The sequence below is a fragment of the Oryctolagus cuniculus genome, chromosome 6 (genome assembly GCF_051225735.1).
Source record: "Oryctolagus cuniculus isolate XC-2025 breed Fujian yellow rabbit chromosome 6, ASM5122573v1, whole genome shotgun sequence".
Classification (NCBI taxonomy): Eukaryota; Metazoa; Chordata; class Mammalia; order Lagomorpha; family Leporidae; genus Oryctolagus; species Oryctolagus cuniculus.
Window position 1 is genome coordinate 18,975,511 of NC_142872.1, and position 13,988 is coordinate 18,989,498.

Genomic DNA, 13,988 nt, shown 5'->3' on the forward strand with positions numbered 1-13,988 from the left:
GTATTATCTCTACATCTCAGAAGTAGACCACTCCAGGGGAAGAATCCTTTCCCTACCAGGTGGGATCTGCAGAATGAGAGCTTGCAAGCTGCCTCTTGGCCATTAGCAAGACAAAGGTGGCCTTACAGGGTAGCCTGCACTTTCAGATTTTATTGGGAAACCTGCACTTCTTGGAGACAGAGAGAGATTCCTGGTTGTGAGGGCAGAATAGATTGGCGGTGAAGTGGCCTTGGAGAGCAAGCTGAAGACATTTTGTTTCTATGAGCTGAGGGAGGAGTACAGTGAGTCAACTGTGGGGTAGAGATGCCTTAATTTTAAAGTAGATTTGTGGTTTTGCCTATCAGATGGTTCTGGATATTTTACTGCCTGTACAGAGACTATTACTAAAAAAGGATAGGGAAAATTTAGCCCCACTAGATAAAATTAATAAACAATAGGGACCAAACATGCTGTTTTACATCCCAAGAATGAGTTGTGTTTGATGCTCTTTTGTACAATGCAGCATTCAGTGTTGGTTTTGAATAATTAAATACATCAAACTTCTTAGAAGAGTGATGCATACTTTGAAGTCTATCACAGGAACAAACTTACAGGATCTATATTTTCAAAATTTAAGGGCCATGGAAGCTTCTCAAAAGTTCAAATATTGAACTCATTAAATATTGTATAAAGAAAATATTAGTCTGACTGACTTGTCACTAATAGAATTGAATTAAATATGTCAATCAGTAATGCCTAGGAGAACTCGTTTGTTTTCCATTTCTAATGCAACTTTTATCCAGTGTTAATAAAACCCATCCTCTTCATCTCCAGTAGCATCACACTCTTTCTCATGTTTGGGTCCTAGCTTTGTATAATTACAGTAACATTAGTGGCTGAGCATGTATCACATCTGATATTTCAATTAGACATGAAGTTGAATCTAGCTATTATAAATACTTCATAATGATAACCTCTTTTCCATTAGTGTTTTGGGATTATCTGTCGTCGTGGGGACTTATTTTATTTAAGCGAAGTCATAGCAACATTAACACAGTGTTTCATTTCTAAGAAACATCTGCATCTTCTCATTGGCAATTACTGTTGGCTCCTTATTTATTTATCATTTTTAATTTTCCCAGAGGATGTCCCAGGGCAGTTCCTCTCTATTTTTCTGATGATAAATCTCAATACTTCAGCAACCACATATGTAAGCATGTGAGTTGCATCTTTGATTTATATATTTCTGATCATTGTATATTTCTGATGTTTGTTCAGTTGACATTTTCCTTAATTTGGGAAATCAGGAAATGAATTCCTGCTGCTTTTCTTGTTAACATAATTTGCTATTATTTTGAAACTGACTTGGAAAGACATTTTCTTTTTTTGTTACTATTGTGCACCATTGTCTCTAAGTTGATTAGATTCTCTGCATTTGCACAGAAAAGGCAAAGCATGTAAGTCTTCACATTTCTTGAAATGTAGGAAAGCAAGGGACGCAAAGGTTCAAGGAAAGCGTAAAATGGAAAGCAGGGCTCACTCCAGGGCAGGTTAGATTTACAACTGTAAGAAAAGATGATCACTGAAAAAGGATGGGGGATCTTGAATACTCAAAGATACTGATTGTAGGTTTGGAAGATGATTTCAGGAAACTTCATCTGAATTGTGAAAATTTTCTACGAATGGTCATGATTTTAGAATTGTCTTCACTGCAATCAATTTTAATGTAATAAGTAGAAGACTTGTTTCAAAAGAATGTAACACTTTTATGGAGCTGAAAAGGAGACTTTAGGTGAGTTAAAATTGCTGAAGTGAAACAGGCCAGCAGAATTTGTAGCTGGAAGGGCCCGATTCACAGTCCCTCTCTGGGGGCATGATGGATAGTGTATGGGGGAGAGCCTTGTGACTAGCATAACCCGACAAGAGCTGGCCAGGTCACTTCATCTCTCTAGGTCTTGGTGGCACCAGATAAAAAAGGAGACATTTAGTTGAAATAAACATTAAGGTCCCTTTCAGCATTTAAATTTAAGAAAAGTGCTTTTTGGTGTTTTGTAAGAAGAAATTGAAGATACTTATTGAAGATGATGTCATACATTTATGAGACGAGCTGTTAGAACTCTGAGAATATAAGGAGCCTGTTTGAAGAACATGTGCACGGTGGCACTGACCATGTAAATCACTGGTTTCTTACTGCTCTTACCAGGTGTGGATGTTGGTCAAGCCTACATCCTGGCATAATCTCACTTCTCATCATGAAAATGGAGCACCTCATAGTACTGCCAAACTGTGCAATGTGAGGGGATTCAAGCTTTGCACAAATTCCTCTGTGGAAACAATTTCATGTTCAGTCTAAAAATGTGGACTTAATTATTCATACTTAATTTTAAATTCTTGTGTGTCTATGTGTGTTTGCAGAAGACCAACAAGTAAATTTTACTCCACACCTATTAGAATGACTAAAATTAAAAAATACTGACAATACAAAATGCAGGAAACAATATGCAACAATAGAAACTCTCATTCATTGCGGGTTGGAATGCAAAATGGTAGTCACTTTGGAAGACAGTCTGGCAGTTTCCTGCAAAATTAGATATAGTCTTTTCAATACAATCTGTAATCACACAGTTTGAAGTTTACGTGCATGAATTGAAAACTATATCCATATCCCAAAATCTTCACAAAGTCTATATGTTGATTTGAAAGGCAGAGAGACAGAGACAGAGACAGAGACAGAGACAGAGACAGAGAGAGAGAGAGAGAGAGAGATTGATTTCCCATCTACTGGTTCACTGAGCTGGGCCAGGCCAAAACCAGGAGCCAGGAACTCAATTCATGTCTCCCACGTGGAGAACAGGCACACAGCTGTTGGAGTCATCATCTGTAGTCTCCCAGGGTGCACATTATCAGAAAGCTGGAATCAGAAGTGGATCCAGGCACTCCTATTGAGATGTAGCTCTCCTCAATGGTGTCTTCACTGCTGTACCTAACTCTCACTTCCACATGGGGTTTATAGAAGTTTTATTCATAATTGCCCAAACTTGGAAACAATTAATATGTCCTTCATTAGGTACTCTAAGACATCTCAACAATGAAATATTGTTCAGTGCTAAAAAGAAGTGAGGAGCAGGCATTTGGCTTAGTGGTTAAGATGCTGATTGAAATCCCTGTGTCCTGGGTCGCAGCACTTGTTCAATTCCCAGTTCTGCCTCCTGACTTCAGCTAATGCAGATCCTCAGAGACAGCAGGTGAGCTCAGTGATTGGGTCTGGCACTCATGTGGGAGATTTGGGCTGAGTTTTTAGCTCCTAACTCTAGCCTGGCCCTGCCCTGTTCATTGAGGAATTCTCAGCTCTGGGCCAGCAGATGGGACCTCGTTCTCTTTCTCTCTCTCTCTCTCCTTCTCAAATAAATAAATAATTTTTTAAAAAATTTTTGACAGGCAGAGTTAGACAGTGAGAGAGAGAGAGAGACAGAGAGAAAGGTCTTCCTTCCATTGGTTCACCCCCCAAATGGCCGCTACGGCCGGCGCGCTGCACCGATCTGAAGCCAGGAGCCAGGTGCTTCCTCCTGGTCTCCCATGCAGGTGCAGGGCCCAAGTACTTGGGCCATCTTCCACTGCTTTCCTGGGCCACAGCAGAGAGCTGGACTGGAAGAGGAGCAACCAGGACAGAATCCGGTGCCCCAACTGGGACTAGAACCCGGGGTGCTGGCGCCGCATTGCGGAAGATTAGCCTAGTGTGCCACAGCGTCAGCCCACACATTTTTGTTACCTTTAATCTACAGTGAGTTTCTAGTATGTGTCAGTGTTTCATATTAACAGTTTTGATGTAGATCTTATAGTTTCAATGCATTCAGTAATTCCCTCAGGATTAACACCCATTTAAACATTTCTGACAGGAATATCACATTGGTAATATCTTTTCCTCACATCACATTTTGTCACAGGCACTATCACCTGCCTTTACATTTTTGTTTTCTTGCTTGTTTATCTTCTATCTCCTGTTAGAATAGGAACTCATGGGAGCTCTGTGAGTCTTTTGTTCAGTCCTGTACCCACAAATCTCCAATATTTGGTAAATATTGGTCAAATGGGTGAATGAACCCACAGCCCACCAGAATGATCTCAAATAACACAGAATGTCTGACCCTCAGCACTTGCCATCAGACAATGCCACACATCAGATCTGCTGACTCTACACTGTATTCAGAGAAGGCGGAGGGGTCCCAGAATGAGAGACTGTCTCAGAATTTGGGGTATCCATCCATAAAACCATTTGTGATCAGATGTCTGCACATATATGTTTATATCTTACATAAGACATGTTACTGTTCTTATACATTAGGTATATCCTGAGTATATACGGAAAAGTTATTTAAGAAAATGAATTTAAAATAAGTATAGATAGAAGCTGTAATGTTTTCTTCTTAAGGAGATATATTCTGTATATATCTGGTTTGTTTCCCCAGTTCCTCAGTGTGCATAAACGTCCATCTTGGAAATCATTGTTTTAAGCTGTCCTTGAGCAGAGATGTCTTAGTGCCCACAGGGGTCTCTTCACTAATCAGAATTTAGGGTGGGGTCACAGAATTCCTGGCTATGTTTTGGACAATCATGTGTTGCCTTGTCCTGTTAAATCCCCGCTGTATCTTTTGAGACTTTCCTAAAAGGCCCCCAAACGTCACTCAAAGTTGATAGTATTTAAGATAACATTGCTCCAAATCTCAATTTTTGACTTCTAGATGTTCAGCCAGGAAATTTGTTTAGTTCTTGGAAAATGGTAAATTCTCAGAGGATAGTCCTTCCAGGCCCAGCTTTAAGTGATGCAGCTCAGAATGTTGCTAGGAATCTGAATCGGCTAGCACGCCTTTGAAAATCAGTCCCATAATTATCTGAAGGGCTCCTTTAATTAAACCCATGTTTCAGGACGCTTAATCCAAACTGAAACATTCCAGAAGTGTACTTACCGAAAATAATATATTGTGACCGTTCAAACCCCCTGTGCTTTAAATCAGCAACACTGTAGTGTGTCTTCTGGGATGAGGGTCTTTGTTCCCATATCAGGGCCTCCTTTGAGACGGAGCTTCCCCAAGTATAGTAGCATCTCTTGTCATTTGCTTTATAAAGCATGGTTTGCCTAGAATGTCCTCATGAATCCCCTCTTTCTCATGAAATTCCATGATAAACATTTGTCATCAAATCTACAGTAATTTTCATTTTAATATTCTGAAAATAGTTTTTATTATTGAAATGATTCTTTATCACAGTCCTGTGACTGAGGTCAGGACTTACCTTTGAAGATGCAACAACGAAGACTTCCAGAAAGGCTGCTTGTCTGTGAAGCACGGCATTCTCATTGTTATTTATCCTGGCCGAATATTTGGCGAGTGTAGCCTGCCATTTGTCTCAATTAAGGAGATATATTCTGTATATTTCGTTGCATCACATTTTTAGGATTTAAGAAAAGCAGCTTAATATTTTGAGATTTCAAAAGGCATCACGATAGACGTTTATTTCAAATGAGTATAGAGAAGGAAAGGTTCAGTCAGTATTGAAAATTATGTTTGGCAAATGGTACTGGAGAACATTTAAGATATTTTAGAAATAATTCCTGCTCAATCTTGTATTTGGGACACGTTGTCATTTTCCTTCTGAGTCTGTGAGTGATTAAGATCTTCTTGGCCCGTCTCATTAGACAGAAATTGTTGATCCTGTTAATAAGACATTTTAAAACAGAGTTGTCCAGAGGTTCATAAGCAAAAGAAAAAAGCCATGGAATTGAAAGTGAGTATACACACATACACACACACTCACACACTGAACACACTGACACACATACACTGACACACTCGCACACTAACATTCATACACTCACACTGACACACTGAAACATGCACACTGACACTCACCCTGACACTCCTACACTCATACTGATACACTGACACACACACTAACACTCATACACTCATGTACACTTACACACTCACACACTGACACACAGACACACACACTCACACAGTTTCCATGTAGAACCAGCAGCTGTAGTCACTGGCATCTGTCCTGGACGTGCAGCATTAACTCGTATGGTTTTGCAAGCATCGCAGGTACCACTTTATACGTTTGGCTGCATCCAGCTTTCCATTATTGTTGGCAGGACGTGCCTGGAATTTCTGTGCCGTTCAGGAGGTAATCTGGTGCCAGCTTCTCACAGAGAAAGAGACGAGAAAGAACCTATAACTTAAATAAAACGAGCAGCAGAGTAAAAATTGGCAAGGACACAAAACGTTCTTAAACTCTCAATATCCTGAACAAAAATCAGTTTCAGAAAGGCCCTCCTTTCAAGGCTCCTGCTCTGTGACCCACACCCTCAGAGAATGATCCCTTCCTGTAGCCTCAGTCAGAAGACACTTGGATCACCAAGTACATGAAACATCTCAGAGGCATCTAAGCATGGATTTTTTAAATTAAAAACTGGCTTTGCTCAAAGTAAAGTGAGACAGAAATGGTCTTGGATATATTTTCCATAGAAGCACCTGCTTTGGGTGCAACCACACGTAGAAGGATTTTGGCACAATAAATTGTCTAGCCCATTCAAAGGATGATATTTTGGATATTGTTCATGGCACCTTTTAAAGGCAGTTTTTAGTGTTCTGTCTAGACTTATGTTCCAAGGTCAGCACATAGCCTTAGGATACTGGCTGAAATAAGAGAAGAGACAAGGAAATCCAAATTAAAACCTCACCCTTTTGAGTGGTGCTGTGGCCTGAGACTACAGGGCGTTTCAGAGAGCATCTTTTTTTTAAAATTATTTATTTATTTGGGAGGCAGAATATGGAGAGAGAGAGAGAAGGAGAGCCAGAAAGAGAGAGAGAGAGAGAGAGAGAGAGAGAGAGAGATCTTTCATCCTCTGGTTCCCTCCCCAAGGGGTCACAAGGGCCAGGGCTGGGTCAGATGAAGCTGAGAGCCTGGAGCTTCTTCCAGGTCTCCCATGTGTGTACAGGGGCCCAAGCCCTTGGGCCATCTTCTGTTGCTGTATCAGGCATATTATCAGGGAGCTGGATTGGAAGTGGAGCACATACGGGGTACTGGCACTTCAGGCTAAGGCTTAACTCACTGTACCACAACACCAGGTCCAAAGAGCATCATTTTAAGAGGCCAAATAATGTCAGTCTCAGGCAAATGCATGGCTTTCTCAACCAGTATTATTACTGTAACTTCATACACTTTAAGATCTAGAATCATCATCATCTCATCATTATTTTTTGCCAAGAATATTGCCTTTGATGTTTGAAATATAGGAAGGTAATTTGGATAATTTTATAAAATTATCACAGCTATCCTTTGTGTGAGATATGTCTATATTTTTTGGCAATGCTAAATATCTTTTCAGACTAGCTATTCTAATTCACCAATATTTAGAACAACCTTGTCAAACATGTGTCACTCTATAGGATGTTTAAGAAACTAAGGAGAACCAGGTCCCCTGACACTTGGCGTCCTGTGACTGAGTGAGTCCTAGGCGTCCCGCCTTGATCCTGCGTCCAAGAGCTGGGCTTCAGGTCAGTACTGTGTAACCAGTACGGCAGTGCTCTGTGTAGCACGGTCAGCAGTTGAAAGGTTGGGTCTTGGGGTTGTCCTTCTGTGAGTGTCTTTGTTCATGTCTTACAGGTTTGAACATGAAAAGCAAAATTTAAATCATAAATGCTTGTATCTTTAAGAGCCATTCAATGGAAGTTACTTCCTTGATTTTATACCAAACATTTATGAACTATACTACAAGAACTGTCCATATGCTTTTTTTTTAAAGATTTATTTATTTATTTGAAAGACAAAGAGAGGCAGAGAGAGAAAAAAAAGAGATCTTCCATCCTTTGATTCACTCTGCAAATGGCAACAATGGCTGGAGTTGGGCCAATCTGAAGCCAGGAGCCAGGAGCTTCTTCCAGGTCTCCCATATGGGTGCAACGGCCCAAGGACTTGGGCCATCTTCCACTGCTTTCTCTTGCCTTAGCAGAGAGCTGGATGGGAATTGGAGCAGCCGGGACTTGAACTGGCGCCCATATGGGATGCTGGCATTGCAGGCGGCAGTTTTATCCTCTACGCCATGGTGCCAGCCCCCATATACTTTACTTTTTACATAATTAAACCCTTGCTCCAACCTATTCTATATGTGAAGGGACTTAGAGTTATTGAGTAACGTGACCAAGAACTCCCAGGTACTGAAGGCTGGGTCAAGACTTAAATCCAAATCTGACACAAACAACAATGCTTTTGAACCATGTGCCTGTGCTGTGGCTATTATTTTTCGCATGACATTACCTCCAGTACAGGTGTCGTATGTGCGTATATTCTAGGAATACGGAGCATGATTTCCATCAGGTTCTCAAGTTTATCTATGGCTCAACACTAGTTAGGTACTCTGATAGAGAAGTGTTGCAGTAACTAGCAAAGAACGCCTCTCCTACTCTCAGTGAATGAGTCAGACACGTCAAAGTCTTTTTAAGAGCATGTAATATGTGAACAAATTTCAAAAAGTTCATGAAAAATGGTATTAAATGATGCACAATTTTGGGGCAAAATTTTTGCAATCTATGCATGCAAGGGATCTTCAAAAATTCATAGAAAATGTGTATTATAACAAAATATTTATGGATTTTAACATGTTTTTGACCTCAAATAAGCATCTTTCAATGAAATTTTTGAAGTATTTCCACATATGAAAACTAGGCATTAACATATATATATATACACACATACACATTTATATATATAAGAAAAACGTAGGTGTGCTGTTACTTGTGTTTAAACCAATAACATTTTATAGATTGTAACAATTATGATTATTCTTAAAATTTTAGGTTGTATGTCATCTTAGATACTGGAAAGAAATGGTCCCAAATTAGAAGTGATGGAAAATATGTACTTTATATGCAAAATATGTTTTGTCTTATATACAATAAGATAATGAGAAAATTGTGATTCTTGTATACTGAGACATAACACTGCACAAAGAGCAAATTGACTAAACTAAAGAAAATAAATGATAAACCGTGAATGTTTCTATGGTAATACAAATGTGTCAAAAATAGTATTATTTTCAAAAAAGAAAATAAGGAGAAGAGAGAAGGTTAAAGGGTGCCTTAAGATGTGTAGAAATGATCCTATTGAAGTTTATTAAGAGTAATAAAATGCTGTTTTACGGATTTTGTCAATTATTAAGTTACATTTCTTGTGCAATCTACTTCTTTTACTTTTGTGAATAAGCATGTTGAAATCTCCCATTCTCTCAATAAATCTCAACATTGACCTATCTTTTCTTTTCTTTTTTTTTTAAGGTTTCTTTATTTGTTATTTATTTGAAAGGCAGAGGTACAGAGAGACAGAGGCAGAGAGAAAGAGAAGTCTTCTATCCCCTAGTTCACTTCCCAGGTGGCAGTAATGACCAGGGCTGGGCCAGGCAGAAGCCAGGAGCCACGAGATTCATCTGGTGCTCCCACATGGGTGCAGGGGCCCAATGACTTGGGCCGTCTACCCCTGCTTTCCCAGGTGCATTAGCAGGGAGCTGGATAGGAAGTGGAGTGGCTGGACTTGAATTGGCCCTCCTGTGGAATGCTGCTGCAGGAAACGCTGTGACTTTATCCAGTCCGCCACAGTGCTGGCCACTTTTTTCATTCATTTCCATTATGTGCCTAACTCAGTGCAATGCTCTTGGCTAGGGTTATTGATAACCTTCTCATTGCTGCCTTCTGTTGATTTTCAGACCTTGTCTGAAAGCCTCATGCTTCTCAGTGTGCTCACGTTAGAACTCTCCCATTTCGTTCTGTGGCACTGCCCTTCCCTGGTGCTTCCTCCCAGTGGCTCTTGGCTGTACTTTACTGTGTCCTGTGCTCCTGTTCTTTGGCCAACTCCTTAAGTGGTGCTGTTCCTCAGGATTCTGTGACTGAACTTTGTCTTTTCTCTTTCAATATCTCATATATCATTCCAAACATAGGCTTCAACCACCATTTATATCATGAAAATGCTTTTTGTTAGAGTCTCCTTTTATGGTAAAAAGGGGTCCAGGCATCAAGAGGACACAAGAGTCACAAATATTTATTCACACTGTATCAGAGCTTCAGTATACAGAAGATGAAAACTGATAGAACTGTAAACAGAAATAGACAAATCATGTTTGGTTGCAGATTTTGGTATTTCTTTCTTGGTAACCAATTGAAGCAGTAGATAGACTGTAAGTATGTAAGATTTCCATCAGCTGTACCTAGACGTTGACATTTACCAGACACACAAGTCAATGTGGGCAGATCCACGTTCTTTTCAAGTGCATATCAAAGTGCCCCAAGATTGCTTCATAATAAAACATACCTCATTAACTTAGGAGGATTGAATCCTACAGAGAATGTTATCTGACTGAGAAATCAATAACAAAGAAATTTGAAAAATCATCAAATAAATGGAAAATAAGCAACAGACCTTTAAACAGCTCAGGAGCAAAGGTGAAATCACAATATGAATGAAAAATACATCACAATTCATGGATTGTGGATAAAGCAACTCAGCAAAAAGCTAATAAAAAAAGAAAAAAACTCAGATTTACATGCTTATATTTGCAAAGGAAAAAGTTCTAAGCCAGTGTTCTAAATTTCTATCTTCAAAAACACAATAAGAGAAGAAAAAGTAAATAAAAAGGAAATAATTAACAAGTCAATGATGTAGAAACAGAGATACAAAAGAGAAAATTAATGAAACCCAAATCTGGTTCTTTTATAAAATCAGTAGAATAGATTTTTGGCTTGACTGAACAAAAAAAGAATGAAAATATAAATTACCAATATCAGAAATGAAAGAGAAGACATCATTGTGTATCTTACACTAATAAAAATAATATTGTGAAGAAATTTACAGAGTACATTTTACAACTTAGATGAGATGAAAAATGTATAAACACATTAGTGACCAAAATCATAAAAAGTGGAAACAGGAAATATGAACATCTCTGTCTACATCTAAGAAGTTAAATTCATAATTCATAATTCAAAAGATCCCAATACACAAAAAACTTGTAGGGCAGATGGTTTCATTGACCAATTCTACCATATATTTAGGAAGCAGTAGTACCAGTCTTACATTATTTTAGGAAACAGAGAAGTTTAGGAGACATCCCAACTCATTTTTTTTAAAGATGTATATATTTATTTGAAAGGCAGTTACATAGAGGCAGAGGTAGAGAGAGAGAGAGACAGAGAAACATATTCTATCCATTGGTTCACCCCCCAGATGGTGGCAATGGCCAAAGCTGAGCTGATCCAAAGGCAGGAGCCAGGAGCTTCTTCTGGGTCTCCCACATAGGTGCAGGGGTCCAAGGATTTGGAACATCTGCCAGGCACATTAGTAGGGAGCTGGATCAGAAGTGGAGCAGCCAGGACTCGAACTGGTATCTGTATGGGATGCCGGCACTGCAGGCGGCAGCTTCATCTACAACACAGCACTGGCCCCCTCCACTCATTTTTATAGGATCAGTGTTACTCTACCAGATACTAAAAGAATAGAAACTTTATATAAATATCCCTTCTAAACTTAGATGTAAGTATTCTTATTAAAATCAAATCGTACCTGCCCGCACAAAAAGAGAACAGTGTATCATGATCACGTGGATTTTATTTCAGTAGCCTAAGGTTCATTTACCTTTTGGAAATCATTTGATATAGTTCACCAGATTGAGAGGATTAAACAGTGTGTGATCCTATCAAAACATACTGCTTAGAAACCTATCATCAAATTCAACACCCATTCATGTCAAAAATTCTCAGCCTGAAAAGACATTTATAAAAAACTTACAACTAACATCATAGTTACTAGTAAAAGACAATGTTTTCTTCTAAGATCACAAAGGAGCAAGTAAGTATGCTCTCAAGATTTTTATTAAACATTGTACTGCAAATCCTAGCCAGTGTGAGAAAGCAGGCCGAGGAAGTGAGAGACATATAGACTGGAAAGGAAGGTCACATAGATCACCCAAAGGAATCTGCAAAAAGTTACTCAAACCAAGGGCATTTAGCAGATGCAGACACAACATAATGTCAAAGCACTAAAAATAAGAAACTCATTGTGAAGAAAATTTAACTCCTATACACTTCTAGTGAGGATGTGGTTTGGTTTAGCCAGTATGGGAAATAGTGTAGAAAGTTCCAACAAAATTAAAAATACAAGAGCCAGTGCTGAGGCATAGTGGGTAAAGCTACCACCTGTGGTGCCAACATCCCCTATGGGCGCCAGTTCAAGTCCTGGCTGCTCCACTTCTGATCCAGCTCTCTGATATGGCCTAGGAAAGCAGTAGAAGATGGTCCAAGTCCTTGGGCCCCTGTACGTGCGTGGGAGACCTGGAAGAAGCTCCTGGCTCCTGTCTTCAAATTGGCACAGCTCTGGCCATTGTGGCCAACTGAGGAGTGAACCATCGGATGGAAGATCTTTCTCTCTCCCCCTCTCCTCTCTCTCTCGCCCTCACCCTCGCCCTCTCCATCTCTCTCTGTGTAACTCTCACTTTCAAGTAAATAAATAAATCTTTAAAAAAATTAAAAATACAACTACCATATGATCCAGCAATCTTCCTTCTGGGTATATGCCCAAAAGAAGTGAAATCATCACTCCATAGAGAAACATGCACTCCTATACTCATTGCAGCATTATGCACAATAGCCAAGGTATATGAACAACCTAATGCACCATTGAAAGAGGAATAAAAAACTGCTACAAATATATAGAATGGAATATTATTCACATTATATTTCAAAGGAATGACACCTTTCCATTTGTCACAATATGAGTGAGCCTGAAGCACCTGGTCCTGAGTGAAATAAGTCAAGCACACAGAGAAAAGTACAGCACAGTCTCACTTGGTGTGGAATCAAAAACCAAAATGGTGATTATCAGGCATGGTGGCTGGGTTAAATGAGGAGATACAGGTCAGAGAAAAGAGAAGAGGAGCAGATGCAGAAGATGAACAAGTCTGAAGAGCTAACGTACAATAACAGGATGATAGGTCATAACATTATCCTGTATATGGGATTCATGCTACATGAGATTATAACTTCTCTTTCCCAAAAAACAAAAATGGTTTACCATGTGAGATGATGGATATATTAATTTATTCTAGTAATCTTTTTACTGTGTAAATGTACCTGATCACATCATGTTGTATACCTTAAATATACACAGTAAAATTCAGCTTGAAAATAGCATATTTTCATATACTAGCAATGGACCAGTGGAAAATGAAAATTTTAAATTGCCATGAACTACAGTATGTAAACAGCTAACATACTTAGGGGTAAATGAAACAGCATATTTCCCAAGATTTCAAGAACACTGGAAAATACAACAAAAACTCCCTAGGGAAATTAAAGAATACCTAACAGTTTGTGGGTTGGTAGGCTCAATATTGCTAAAATGTCTTTTCTTTCTAAATTGGTTTTTAGATGTTACATGAATCAGTTCAAAATCATATTGAGATTTTAAAATAGAAATCGACAATCAGGTTATAATGTTTAGGTGGAAATATAAAAGAATGAGGATAGCCAAAATAAAGGCCATATACTCCCTGATCTCAAAGGTGATTGCAAAGTTGTAGCTATCAAGAAACTGTGGTATTGACATGAAATAAGTAGAATTGAAGAGCAGTTCCAGAAAGATATCTGCCCATATGTGTTTATTTTATTTGTGTGAATGATTCTATTGTAATTCAAATAAGGAGAGGAATAGTACCTTCAACTAGTTACGCAGAAACCAAATATTCATTTTGAAAAAATAATTAACCACAATCCTTACCTCCCACCATACCAAAAAATTACTCAAATGGATCATATATCTACAACTATGTAGTGGTTTTAAACTAATCTGCAGATGTAACCTAAATATGCAGCAATTTTTAAAACATGGACTCTTTTTGAATATGGGCCAGCCTTGAATATGAACAACCATCGCAATTCACTCCAAAAGGAGAATATGAGTGATGAGCT

The 13,988-nt window shown here is 38.8% G+C and overlaps 1 long non-coding RNA gene across 1 annotated transcript in view; it reads left to right on the forward strand.

The window, feature by feature from the left end:
* Window positions 1-9,387, forward strand: part of LOC138850135 (uncharacterized) — an 85,341-nt gene extending 75,954 nt beyond the window's left edge. The window contains exon 4 of the long non-coding RNA XR_016235343.1: window positions 7,428-9,387. This is a non-coding gene — a long non-coding RNA (uncharacterized LOC138850135). The remainder of the gene's footprint in view (window positions 1-7,427) is intronic.
* Window positions 9,388-13,988: the final 4,601 nt, after the last annotated feature.